The sequence below is a fragment of the Prionailurus viverrinus genome, chromosome D1, assembly GCF_022837055.1.
Source record: "Prionailurus viverrinus isolate Anna chromosome D1, UM_Priviv_1.0, whole genome shotgun sequence".
In the NCBI taxonomy this organism is placed as follows: domain Eukaryota; kingdom Metazoa; phylum Chordata; class Mammalia; order Carnivora; family Felidae; genus Prionailurus; species Prionailurus viverrinus.
The window spans coordinates 17,740,609-17,752,971 of NC_062570.1; the positions used below are offsets into that span (position 1 = coordinate 17,740,609).

The following is a 12,363-nucleotide window of genomic DNA, read 5'->3' on the forward strand; positions in this document are numbered from 1 at the left end:
ATTACCAGGGTCAGCTATTTGAGAAACACGCAGGTCAGGCCTTATTTTCCTCAGGAGGCCTTTGTGCACGTGTAAAAACGTGACACACCTACAACGAGCCCTCCTTTCTCTGGCCCGTTAGAGTTTACAAAGTGACTTCATATAAATGAGCTCACTGGCTCCTGGTAGCAGTTCTGTGACACTTTGTGGACGCGGCTCGCCAATACAATTATGTGACTTGACCAGGTCAGACAGCCCCAGGCATACCTACTAACCTAAATGGGTTATCAGATTGGCCAGCTGGAACCTCGGGGCAGCGGGGAGGGGAGAGGCACGAGGTACTCAGCACCCACTGGGGCCAGTCCTGCAACAGCAATCACCGAATACATGGGGGGGGGGGGGCGGTGCCCACAGGTCCCCTACGACTAGAGCTGGCGGGAACAGGCCTCCTGATGGGTCCCTTTTGTCAAGGTAAGCAAGGCCCTGGGTGGGAGGCCAGGAGCCTAGGCCTTGGTGGAGCCTCTTCAAGCCAGAGAAGATGAACACTGTGTCAGGTTCCCCCTGGCAGGGTGACCCCAGCCTGGGCTGGGTCTTGCTGGGTTTTCTGCGGGTTTACTTCGGGTTCCTCTCCCTGCAGTCTTAGTCAAGGGAAGTCTTGTCTTCGCCGAACCTTAGATGTGGTGGGTGGAACCACGGAGAAGTCTGGCAAAAAGCGGGGGCCAGGACCGCTCCCGAGAAGCGAAGGTTGAGGGTGACCACGCCTACCTGGGAGGAAGGTGGGTACCGGCCTAGTCCCAGCTCTGTGCATTCTGGGGTGGGTCACCCCCATTGCAAGCCCCCAGCTCCTCATCTGCTAGGAGGCGGCCCTCTCCAAGGGCTTCCTGACCCGGCAGTCAGTGGGTAACTGCTGGCTGGCGTTCTACCTCGGATCGTTAGGTGTTGGGCGACTGGGGGACAATTGAATTGTCCACGACTTGCTCTTACAAGCCATGCTGTAGAGAAATGGTAACAATGGAGCACCACAAAGCCCAGGGTTTGGTCGAGGCTGCCAGATGGCCCTCCAGATGCAGTTGTCCAAATTTGCACCCTCACCAGCAGGTGTATGAAAGGCCCTTTTCCCCACATTCCTGCTGTATCGGGCGGGGTTCTTCAGAGAAGGAGAGCCAATAGGATACAGAGAGAGAGAGAGAGAGAGAGATTTCTAGTAAGGAATGAGCTCATGTGATTTGTGGGCTCTGGCAAAATCCAAAATGCTGGCGGCAGGCAGCTTAGGCAAAAGATGATGTTGCAGTCTCGACTCTGAAATCTGTACGGCGAGTCACCTGTCCGGAAATTCAGACGGGATTTCTGTTACAGTCTTGAAGCAGAATTGCTTCTTCTGGAAACCTCAGTGTTTGCTCTTAAGACCTGCACCTGATTGGATGAGGCCCACCCACATTATCAAGGGTAATCTCTAAAGCCAGTTGATTGTAGAGGTTAATCACATCTACAATAATACCATCACAGCAGCATCTGGCCTAGTGTTAGACCAGGCACCGTAACACCTAGCCGACCTGACACATAAAATTAACCATCGCACCTGCTGTCGCTGGATATCATGATATGGTGTTTGCCATTTTGACCTTGAGAAGCAGTAAAGCATTCTAGGGATTACTCTCAGACATCAACTGTTGACTGTAGCCAGGTAACGGCTGGTTGTTCCTGTTTCCCTCCCCTGCCCCCACCCCATTTCCTCTCTACCCTCCTCTGCCCTGCTCTGTGCCCCAGGATACCAACCTGTGGATCGGCCTCGCCTGGGTTCCTTCACCTCTGGCTCGGCCAGTGAGGAGCACCAGAGATCAGAGGGCAGGATGAGAGAGAATTCCAGGCATCTATCCCCACCCCTTGCTGCTTCCAGACCACACCTCTGCATTGGCTTCCTTTCTCCGAGCACCAGACCTCCTCGGGCCCCTAGAGCACTATTTCCTCTTCCTGCCACTTCCACCCTAGCCTCTCGGTGTCACTGGCCCTCTGGTTCCCTTAATCCCGCTCCCACCTCTGTAAATAAGCCATACTTTCATTAAAGGCACTCCGTGTGGAGTTGATTCTGTCTTCCTGCCCCTGCTGGGGCCCCAGAGGAATGGAGAGTGGGAAGGAAGAAGGCAAAAGTGGGCTGGAAAACACAGGCTCGCACGACAGGGACTCCGTGCGCACCTTCTCCTTGGAGAAGATCCCGACCTCACAAGGGGGCTTCAAGTCCAGCGAGGGAAAGAAGGCGGGTCACAAGCTACCTCGGTGTGGTAGCCACATCCCCTGTGGTGGCCATCTCACGGCCTGGGCCCGGGTTCCGGCTGTGTGTCCTGCTGAGGCAGCGTCCTGACTCTTCAGCAGTGACAGGCGGGATGAAGTGACACTACGCTCATGGCACCCCCCTCCCCTACACCAGGGGAAGCAGAAACAGATGCCACGTGTCTACCCGGCCCACACGCCCACATGCCTCTCCGGATCCCCTCCTGCCTTGATGGTGGAGGAGGTGCCCCCGCCCGACCAACCCCAGGGCTCTGAATCCCAGCCCTTCCCCCTTCTCTTAGGAGACACTATCCCCTGGCTCTCTTCAGCTTGTCTCTCCTGCCTTCTTCCCATCAGCCCTGAGAGTATTTTTTTTTTTAAATTTTTTTAATGTTTATTTTTGAGAGTGAGCAAGCATGAGCAGGAGAGGGACGGGGGTCGGGGGGTGGGGGGAGCGGTGGGGACAGAGGATCCAAAGCGGGCTCTGTGCTGACAGCAGTGAACCCGATGTGGGACTCAAACCCATGACCTGCAAGATCATGACCGGAGCAGATGTCCAACGGTCAACCAACTGAGCCACCCAGGTGCCCCCCTCACTTGTGTTCCTCTACCTCTTGTGCTCTGTGATCTGGCCAGCCTGTTCTGCTTGAGGGACTCCAACGTCCCATGCACCCTCCTGGGGACTCCAACGTCCCATGCACCCTCCTGGGAAATGCTACTGTTTCCTCTCCGTGTACTGCTTCCTCCTGTCCCACTTCCTTCCTCTTTGCTGGAGGTCCCAGCTCCGATCTCTGTTCCTCCAAGAAGCTTTTCCTGGTGCCCAGCCCCCAGAGTCCGGTAGGTCATGCCCCGCAGCAGACCCCCGTCGCACCCTCCATTTTTCTGTGAGAACATGTGCCCCGGTAGGAGGGACTTGCCTGTTCCCTGCTCCACACGCATCACCAGGCTGAGCTTCCTGAGGACGGGGACAGTGTCTGGTCTCCATTACATTTCCAGCTCCTAGCTTAACCCACAGCTCCAGTGTGTACTCAATACGTACTCTGAACGGATGAATGGGCGAATGGCCACTGACCTTCTATGCGTCGGCGCGTAGGATTACACATAGCTCAGCAGCTCCAGAGGGCAGTATGGGAGGTAGGACATCTTAGCCAGCAGAGCTGCCCAGAAACAGGACGGCCACCCGACAAGACCAGGGACTCCCGTCACTACAACCGATTGGGCTAAGGCCGGCTGACTCCAACCGGGGTTCCACGGGAAAGTCCGGCCTTTGGTGGGGAGCACGGACCAAAGCCCCAACATCACGCCGAAACCAAATTCAGTATCTCCACCTTGTCTGGGATGGGGGCAATTCACCTGAAATTGCCCCAGCCACGGATGGGCACTCTCCTCGGGACCGCGGGGAGATCTCTCCAGTCTTGGTGGTAGCGGGGCTCAGGTTAAAGTCACACGCACCACCCCCCATCACCACAAGAGGGCGCGCTGGCCTTAGACTTGCCCTGAGCGCGCAGGTGGACCCGGAGGCTTACCTGCTCTGAGTCAGGAAAGAACTGAGGCAGGAAAGGACTGAGGCAGGGTTCTTTTGAAGGTGTGATCAGAGTGGCCAGACCCAGGCCCAGTGTGGTCCCCAACATCGAAAAGAAGGCCGAGTTTTGTTTTCAAACCAAATCCATGTTACGATTGTCTGTTTTTCGGAACCTTCAAGTGCAACGTGGGCCCTGGGCTTGTGTGTGCTCCCTCTAGAGGTGAGCCAAGGCTGGGTACAGGGTGAAGCGGGTGTCCAGGGCTGGCGAATCTGCATTAGGAATATCAGAGGCAGGGAACAGCTCGGTGTCCTGACTCCCGTGTCCTCTCTGGCCCACTCTGCTTTATCCCGGTTCCCGGAGCACCTCTCTCACTCTGTCACCTTACCCCCTCCACCCCCATTCTTGGCAATGGTGCCCTCAGGTTGCCTCGGAGGGGTGATTTTAAGAGGGCTGCAAGTTCTTCCTGGCCTCTACGCTCCTTCCATCTGCTCTTTGGGGAAGCCTGAACTTGGATCCATTCCCTGTGGTTGCCCCAAGGCAGGGAGCTGACCCCCACCCTGCACCCCCACGCTCTGGGCCCTACAGCCCATCTGGCAGACAGAAGGAGCTAGAAGGGACTTGTTGTTTGGTGGCCTTCCAGGACGCCTCGCTCTCCACCCTTCTCCCAGCCCTGACAACTCAATCCAGCTGACATGACAGGAAATGAGAGGGAGAAACAGGGCCCACAGCCAAAAAAGGCCACTTCTCTTGGCTGAGGTGGAGAACAGGGGCGGGGGGCCCACCTCCCTCCCCCAGGCACCTTCTCTACACGGGTGACGGCACCTCCAGCAATGGGTCTGAAAGGGGAGGCTGGACTCCCCTTTCTGTCCTTGAAGCGCAAGAAGCTGAGGGCATGCTCCAGTAGAAATGGGGCCTAGGGAGCTGGGGTGACTTCCCAGAGGTGCAGCCGAGGGGATCAGATGTCACCTCAGGAAGACCAGGAGGATCTGGGGTGGGGTCAGAGTTGATCAGAGTTTGGGGACTACAGTATGCTGGACTCAGGTTTTGGCCTGTCGCTGAAAAAGCCCTCTAGCTATTGAGAAAGAGGGGGGAGGTAAGGGAAGCCGGGAGTGCTCATTTGTGTTTAATTTGCATCTCATTTGCATACGACTCTTTTGATGTCCAAAGGCAATGAAATTTCCTGCCCTTGCTTCTTTTTCCCTTTCTTTCCTCTGTTCCTTTCTAACCTCCAGGCAACCTCCAATCCCTCTTCCCTTCCCCACAGCTTTTCCTCTCCCAGGCCAAACAGAGCCGTGGAGTATTAGGCCCAGGCGGTTGGCACCTTCCCCATCATCTCCCATCTGCCCAGAACCCAAAAAGTTGCTTTCGTGGAGGAGATTCTGAGTTCTGGGAAAAGAGGGAGGGACACGGTTTTTTGTTTGTTTGTTTTCTTTCTGCATTCCCATTCAGCTCATCTAATTGAAACGATCATCAAGCAAGTCAGAGAGGGGCGGAATAGAGATTGTCCAACTCTGGCCTTTGCCCCCTCCTCTCATGCCCCAAACCCACCCAACCTTCTAAGCCCCAGGAAGACCACATGAAGGAGGAACAGGGAGAATGGAAGGGTCTCTGCTGTGCTGACTTGCCCACTTGCTGTGTGACCTTGAGCAAGTCCTTCCCCCGGTGGACCTGGCTTCCTCATATGCATGAGAATCGAGACTCCTCCCACCTCAAGTGACAGGATCTAAGAGGAGGGGAGACCCGCGCAGACATTGGAGGGGAGGACTAAAAGCGCCAGCACTGCAGTCGGGCAGATCCGTTCTAAATCCTAACTCTACTAGCCATCTACTAGCTGCATTAGCCTCCCTGAACCTCATCTATAAAAGGAGCCTAAAAATCGTATCTTCCTTCTGAAGCTGTACTTGGTAAATAAGAAAGGACATGCCTAGCATGTCACACCTTTCCTGGCAGATAGGAAGCACTCGGTCAATATTTATTGAATGAATGAAGGTGAGGTAATGTCTGTCACCCTCTCCCCAGGTCTCCTCCTCCGTTCCTCCCACTCCAGGTCTGCAATCCCAAGCTGTGCTTCCAACTGCGAACCTCCAAGGTCCCGCCTCTGCCCCAGTGGGCCCCGTCCCCAAGAGCTCCACCCCCATCTCAACCCCAGGGCCCCAGAATCGTGGCCTGCTGGAGCTAGAAGGCCCTCAGAAATCATTAGACACATGCCCCCTCTGGCTTCTGGAACACCAAAGCCCAGAAAAGAAAGGTAACTGCACAGGAATAGAGAAACAGGTCCCAGACGCGGTGGTCAGAGAATCAGACCCGCCGTGCGCCCAGCCACACAAATGCTATGCAAACTGACAAATGGAAATCTCAGGCACACGGGGTGGGGGGGGATATAAACCATGTGCAGGCATTTTTCTAGCATGATGGCAGGTGAAAAACTGTTGTAGATAAGAAGTGGCCATCAGGTGAAGGAGCCACGCCTGAGGTGGAGGAGGGACGGGAAAGGAGGGAGAAGGGAAGGAAGGGACAGGTCAGAGGTGTCCTAAGGGGGCGGTCCCTGGGCTCAGGAGGCCTCCAAGAAGCCTGTACCGATCTCTTACCCCAGCCAGAGAAAACAGGAAGACGGTCCTCTTCCCTCTTACCAAGGGTGGGAAGAAGAGAAGACGATGTGACTGGGGGAGGGTGGTTTGTGAGAACCTCAACAGGCACTAATTGGGACCTCCTGTTTCTCCGGGGCCACTGTGGCAGCCACTGGGCTCTCCCCGAAGCCTGTGTGTAACGGGCGCTGTGCTCAGTGCCGTGGGGGCAGCCGGTCAGTTAACAACCGGGAGGTAGGATAGGAAAAGCCCCCCAGAACCCGCCGCAAGGGCTATGAAGAACATTGAAGCGTTATGCTAATTTACTAAAAGATCAGATCACTTCCACCATCAGAAAAAAGGCGGCGGCATTTGAACTGTGCAGAGGGAGTAGCATACGGTGCTCAGAACAGGAGCCCTGATACCTACTGGCTGTGCAACACTGGGCAGGTTCTATTCTCTCAGCCTCACTTTACCCACCTGCCAAATGGAAATAATAACAGCCCCATTTATGAGCTGTTATGAGGACGAGACAAGATTGGAGGCCTTTAAAGTGTTGGTTAGCTCAGGGCCTGGCACCTAGTCAAAGCTCAATAAATGCTGGATATTGTAATAGGGATCATTGGGGTTGGTGGTGGGTAACATACCATCTGGAAAGAACACCTTAAACAAGGCAGAGAGGCAGAAAAGCTCTGGGCGTGTTCTGCGAGCAGGAAATAGTCCTTGAGACTAGGGTCAAGGTAGGTTGGTAGGGACACCAGTCTGGAAAGGAAGGCAAGGTCCGGTGCTCGTGGCTTTCTAGGTTTATAGGCACATGGTTCCTTGGCCTTGGTGCCACCTCCTGGGACCCAAAGAACGGAGGATAAATATGGGGGGACCTCAGATGGTAAGTCCATGATGGGTGCTTACAAAGAGCATTGGAATGGGAGTCCAGAGACCTGACTGAGCCAGGCTCCATCACTAGGGATGTGTATGCCTTTGACAAGTCACTTCCCAGCTCTGCAGATGAGGCAGGTGGCTGTCCCCATACCCCTGACGCTGGTAAATAATTTTCTCATCATCTTCTTCGAGAACCTCACGACCACCGCGGGCCTGGAGGGCAAGGCAAGGGGCGGTGTCTGCGCCGGAAAACGGACTAAGAAGCTGGGCCCCATCTAGCTCCCAGGATGTGGTGAGGATGTACTGGGGGGCTAGGTGCGCTCGGCCACCTGTGAAACTCCAACCAGATAGCTGCGAGCTCTGATAGGCACCCGCCGGGGGTTTACAGATGAGTGAAACAGTGCAGGAAGGGAAAGAGCCCGGTCTCCTGTCGCACAGCTGGTGAGCGCTTGAGAGGAGTCCAAAGCCAGCTTCTTTCCAGAACGTCCCCCACGGCTTTTCTAAAGGCTCTCGACTCCTTACAGCGCTTACCCTTGGGGAGTGCGTCCAGACGGAAGCTCCAGCTCCGGCCCCGGCCGGACAATCCCTCAGGGGTTCCTAAAAAGGGCCAGCGGGACCAGGAGTCTGGGTCTCTGCGGGCGCGGTAGGGAGAGGCTGCCAGGCCGGGTTAGGGCAGACAGGTGTTCCGCAGGGTCGGGACCCGCCCCGCCAGCAGCCCCCGGCCGCCTCCCCCGGGCCCCCCGGCTCCTCGGATGCAAATCACCGGTTTGCATGGGCCCGGGGCCAGGCGCGGGGGCCCTGCCAGGGGGGGCGTGGCCGGCGGCCCCCGCCCCGCGCCGCGCCGCGTGCTCACCTGGGGCGTGTGGCGATCCCGGCCGTGTCGAGCGCTGCCCGGGCGGGAGCAGCGGAGCGCGCGACAGCGGCGGCGACGGCCCCGGCAGCGGCTTCCACCGCGGCGGCGGCCGGGGGCGGGAGGAAGGAGACCCTGGCTTCCCAGTGGGCCCGGCCGGGGCAGACGCGAGGGGCCTGGGGGGGCGCTGGCTTTGGCCCCGCCTGGGGCAGGATGGTGAATCTGGAACCCATGCACCCAGGTGAGGGGCGGAGGGAGTGAGCGCTGACAGGTGTCCGCGAAGGGCAGCGGGGGCGAAGGAGAGGGGCACCGTTGGGGGGGGGGGGGTCTTACTCCCCAGCGGCCAGGAGAGGGCAGTGTGGATAGCGGGTCAGCCAGGGGCCGGTGCGGGTATTTGGATGGGGTGGGGAGGTGGGGTGGGGTGGAGGAGCCCCTGGAAAAGAAGAGAGGTGGGGAATGGGGGGGGGGCGGGGGGGGGAGGTAAGGGCCGGGAGGGCTTCTGAGGCCTCCAGTCTGGAGACTGGCAGATGTGTGGGACTTGTGTGTGCTGAGCTGTTACAGTCTGGCTGAAGTTGCCCTGCTCACTGATTGCAGAAGGGTGGCTCACTCAGTCAGCCAGGGGTGTGGGCCCGGGAGCGCGTAAGTGAGGAAAGTACTTGTATCCACACGTTACGTGTTTTGTGTCTCGGGCGTTTATGGGAAGTGGAGGCAAAGTGGGCATTTGGAAGGTCTGGGGGGGGGAGGGGGGTCGCTAGGAGAGGTGAGGGGGGCCTGGCACTTACAGAGGCACACCTGGGGCGGGTGCCATGCCACACATGTATCGATTAGGGCTTGTGGAAGCCTGTGTCCCTGTGTATCAGAGGTGAGTCTGCTGTCCTCAGGGGTGTGGGGGCAGGAGGTGGAGCAGACCCCATGTGTGAAGGCGTGCCCACCCACTCGCTCTGTGGCTCTTGGCAGTACTGTAGGCCCAGTGCATGGTGGTGCTGGGGAATCTGGGTGCAGGGGCTGGTTAGGAGCTCTGCGGCACCCCGGAGGAAGAGCAGCCAGCCACACGGACCTGTTGGATGGGTGCTTCCAAGCCCCCCTTTGCTCCGGGCAGGGAACCTAGGAGGTGCAGATGCTTCTCCAGGAGTCAGTTTCCCCTACGTGTATGGCATGGGGGGTTGGCGTGAGGCAGGGCCCCTCCGTTCACCCTGCTGCTCCGTCCTTCCACAGACAGGCTAGGGCAGGAGCTGCTTCATCCTGAGCCGCTGGGCTTGGCGTTGGGGTGGGCTCTCTGGAGGTCGGAGGGTTTGAGTGGAAGACCAGACTCAAGGTGAAGAAGGCCAAACCTGATATGGTCATTTCAAGTCGCCGATTTGCCTCTCAGAGAGGGCAGCACCACGTGACCTTGACTTAGGCTTTCCGGCCTGCTGATGGGGATTTTGTACCGCTCCTCCTTTCTGGAGGAGTAGAGAGGAAGAGTGAGGACAGGTACATTTCCTGACCTACCCCCAAGGAGCAGAGCAGTCGGGAGGCTTTGGCCCTTCCAGGCACGTGAGGAGCAGGTACGTGAGGAGACCCAGGGTCCGCAGTTCCCCAGACTTGGTCTTGGCGGGGCTGAATGAAAAAGGCAGGCTGCCGGAGAGATACGGACTCCGAGTGGATCCCCAGGTGCTAGGACATGTCAGGAAGGGCCAGGTGAGGCCAAAGGAAGCATCCAACTGGGTGTCATCCAATATCTGGAGGAAGTCAGTTTCCAGACCCCGTGGCACGGAACGTGGAGCTGGGGACCCCTGGGGGGCAGATCCTCTATCCTCCCCGCTTTACTTCCTACCAAGAAGCCTCAGGCTGGAATGGGAGCAAGACCTCAGAAAGGTGGGCCCTCAGCCGGAAGTTCTGTAGGGCCAAGATCAGAGACTTCCTAGGGGTTTTCCACCTCATTGTCTCCCGGAGGTTCCTGCTCTGGGGGAAGGGCGAGGAAGTGGGACAGCTAGGACCCAGCAGGGATCTGGCGGAGAGAGGAGAGCTGTGTGGCCGACCCAAGCCCCCTCACACCTTGGCCTCGGAGGAAGCTCCAGGCTGACCCTTCCCTCACTCACCTCCTGGAGGCAGGGGTTCCAAACACAAAAGGGGAGATTGAGCTAAACCCAAGGTGGGGTCCCCATCTACCATGGGTGGGTTACCTGATTCACCTGTCCACACTTACCCCTCCCCAGCCCACTTCTTTAGTCTGTCTGCACTGCCCTGTGAGCTTTCTCAGTCTTGGCCACTCAGCGGTATCTGGTTCCCCTTTAGTGGCACCCCAAAGGGATCTCTCAGTTTGGGACTTCCTGTGGATCTCTCCGACTGGGTCTCCATTCGAGGGCTCTCCTTGCTGGGTCTTCTTGGGCTTTTCAGTCTGAGGTCATCCTTGTGGGGTCTTTCAGTGTGGGCTCTGCCACAGGGTCTGGAGGGAGGGTCCCTCTCTAGGGTCTCTCGGTTCAGGATCCTCTGGGTGGAAATTTGGTCTCTCCTGAGTTGTATTTTATTCCCTCCCAGTAATTCTGTGTCCTGCTGCTTCTTCACATACAGCGCTTCCCCTGAGAATTTCCAGTCCTGGGCCCTCAGAGACTCCTCCTCACTTGATTTACTGGAGCGATTTGGGTGGGGAAAGGAGGGAGAAGAAGAGCATAAAAAGTAGGGTCCCGCATTCAGGTCCACGGGCAACGTGGCCCCCGACCCGGCCCAGCTTGCCACTCCTGTGACCCAGGTGTAAGCCATGATTCGGGTCGGCCTGGGTCTCAGCTCTTTGTACTTTCTAGAGCCATCTCTCTCCAGGAACATGAACGCTTGAGCAGGCATGAGGTCACCAGAGCTGGGGACACCCCAGCCAAGGGGGGGGTCCTCCCACTCCTGGGTCAGAAACAGGCAGAGGGGTAGGTAAGAGTCAGGCAGACAGCTGGGGAGGGACAGAAGAAACAGAGGAAAACAGTGGGAATGGAGCGGGGACACTGGGTTGGCCCCGGGGCGTCTCTTTCTCTGTCTCCTCACTGTGAGCTGTTTCCTGTCAGGTTTGGGGTAAGTCTCACAGGCTGATACCAGTTACAGCTCGGGGATACCGTTTGGATTTGGAAGATCTCACTGTGAGGGGAAGTGGCTTTCTCTTGAAGAGGAAGTGAGAGAAGTCTACTCCAGGAAAAGAGTTCGAGCCATGAGTAGTTCAAAAGTAGGACGGGTGGGCCCCCTGCTTTCCCTCTGGTAGATGTGCCCCCGTCAGCGAGTGTGTGAGGAAGAAGTCAGGAGGGACCTCCTTCACAGAGATGGATATGGACAGTAAGAAGACAGAAGGGTGGGCTCTCTGCTTTCCCGGCATAGCCTGGAACTGGGGGTTCAGGACACTATGGACACTCGGCCTGTAGCCTGGGAGAAATACCGTCCCTTGGACTTGGCTCCTTCAGGCTCACGTGCACACCCCGATTCACAGATGTGTGAAGAGGGGCCGCTCATAGGTCATGCCAAGGCACAGGGAGGGCAAGGCCGACGTCTTGCCCCAGCTTCAGGGTGTGGTGGTGCCGGTGAGGCAGATGAGGGTCTTGTGTCTGGTAGCTGGGATCCACACGGATCCACGTACAGAGCAGCCGAGCCTCCCCAGGGAAGGGAGTGATGGCCAGGAGCCTACTCAGTCGCCTGCCTGCAGAGATAAGAACAGCCGGGAAGGCTAGCCCCACCCCACACCTCTCTCACTCAACCCCCGGCTAGTGCTGTCAGACAGGCATTCGGCTATGGTGGCTTGGGGAGTTTCGGTGTTGGCCCATTTTTAGGCTGAGACCCAAGAGCTCGTCCCACCCATCAGCCTCCTACCCACAAGAACTGGTTCTCAGTATCTTAGCATCCTGTGGGACTTCTGAAGGGCTTCTGTAGATCATCTCAGTCTGCCCCTCCATTCAGGCTCCAATCCCTGTCCAATCCCAAAGCGTCACCATGTCACTCCCGTGTGGGTACATCAAACGAGAAGATGTCCTGGCAGAGTACGGCCCTTTGCCTCCTTCAAAAGTCATTTTTAGGGGCGCCTGGGTGGCGCAGTCGGTTAAGCGTCCGACTTCAGCCAGGTCACGATCTCGCGGTCCGGGAGTTCAAGCCCCGCGTCAGGCTCTGGGCTGATGGCTCGGAGCCTGGAGCCTGTTTCCCATTCTGTGTCTCCCTCTCTCTCTGCCCCTCCCCCGTTCATGCTCTGTCTCTCTCTGTCCCAAAAATAAATAAACGTTGAAAAAAAAATTTAAAAAAAAAAGTCATTTTTAGACATGATTAGGACTACCTTTTAAGCTAATTTAAAGGATAT

The 12,363-nt window shown here is 57.3% G+C and overlaps 1 long non-coding RNA gene across 1 annotated transcript; it reads left to right on the forward strand.

Annotated features, from left to right (window-relative positions):
• Nucleotides 1-394: 394 nt before the first annotated feature.
• LOC125176662 (uncharacterized) lies at nucleotides 395-2,058 on the forward strand. Its single transcript, XR_007156355.1, has 2 exons — nucleotides 395-755; nucleotides 1,747-2,058. It is a non-coding gene; the product is annotated as an uncharacterized LOC125176662 (long non-coding RNA).
• The last annotated feature ends 10,305 nt before the right edge of the window (nucleotides 2,059-12,363 follow it).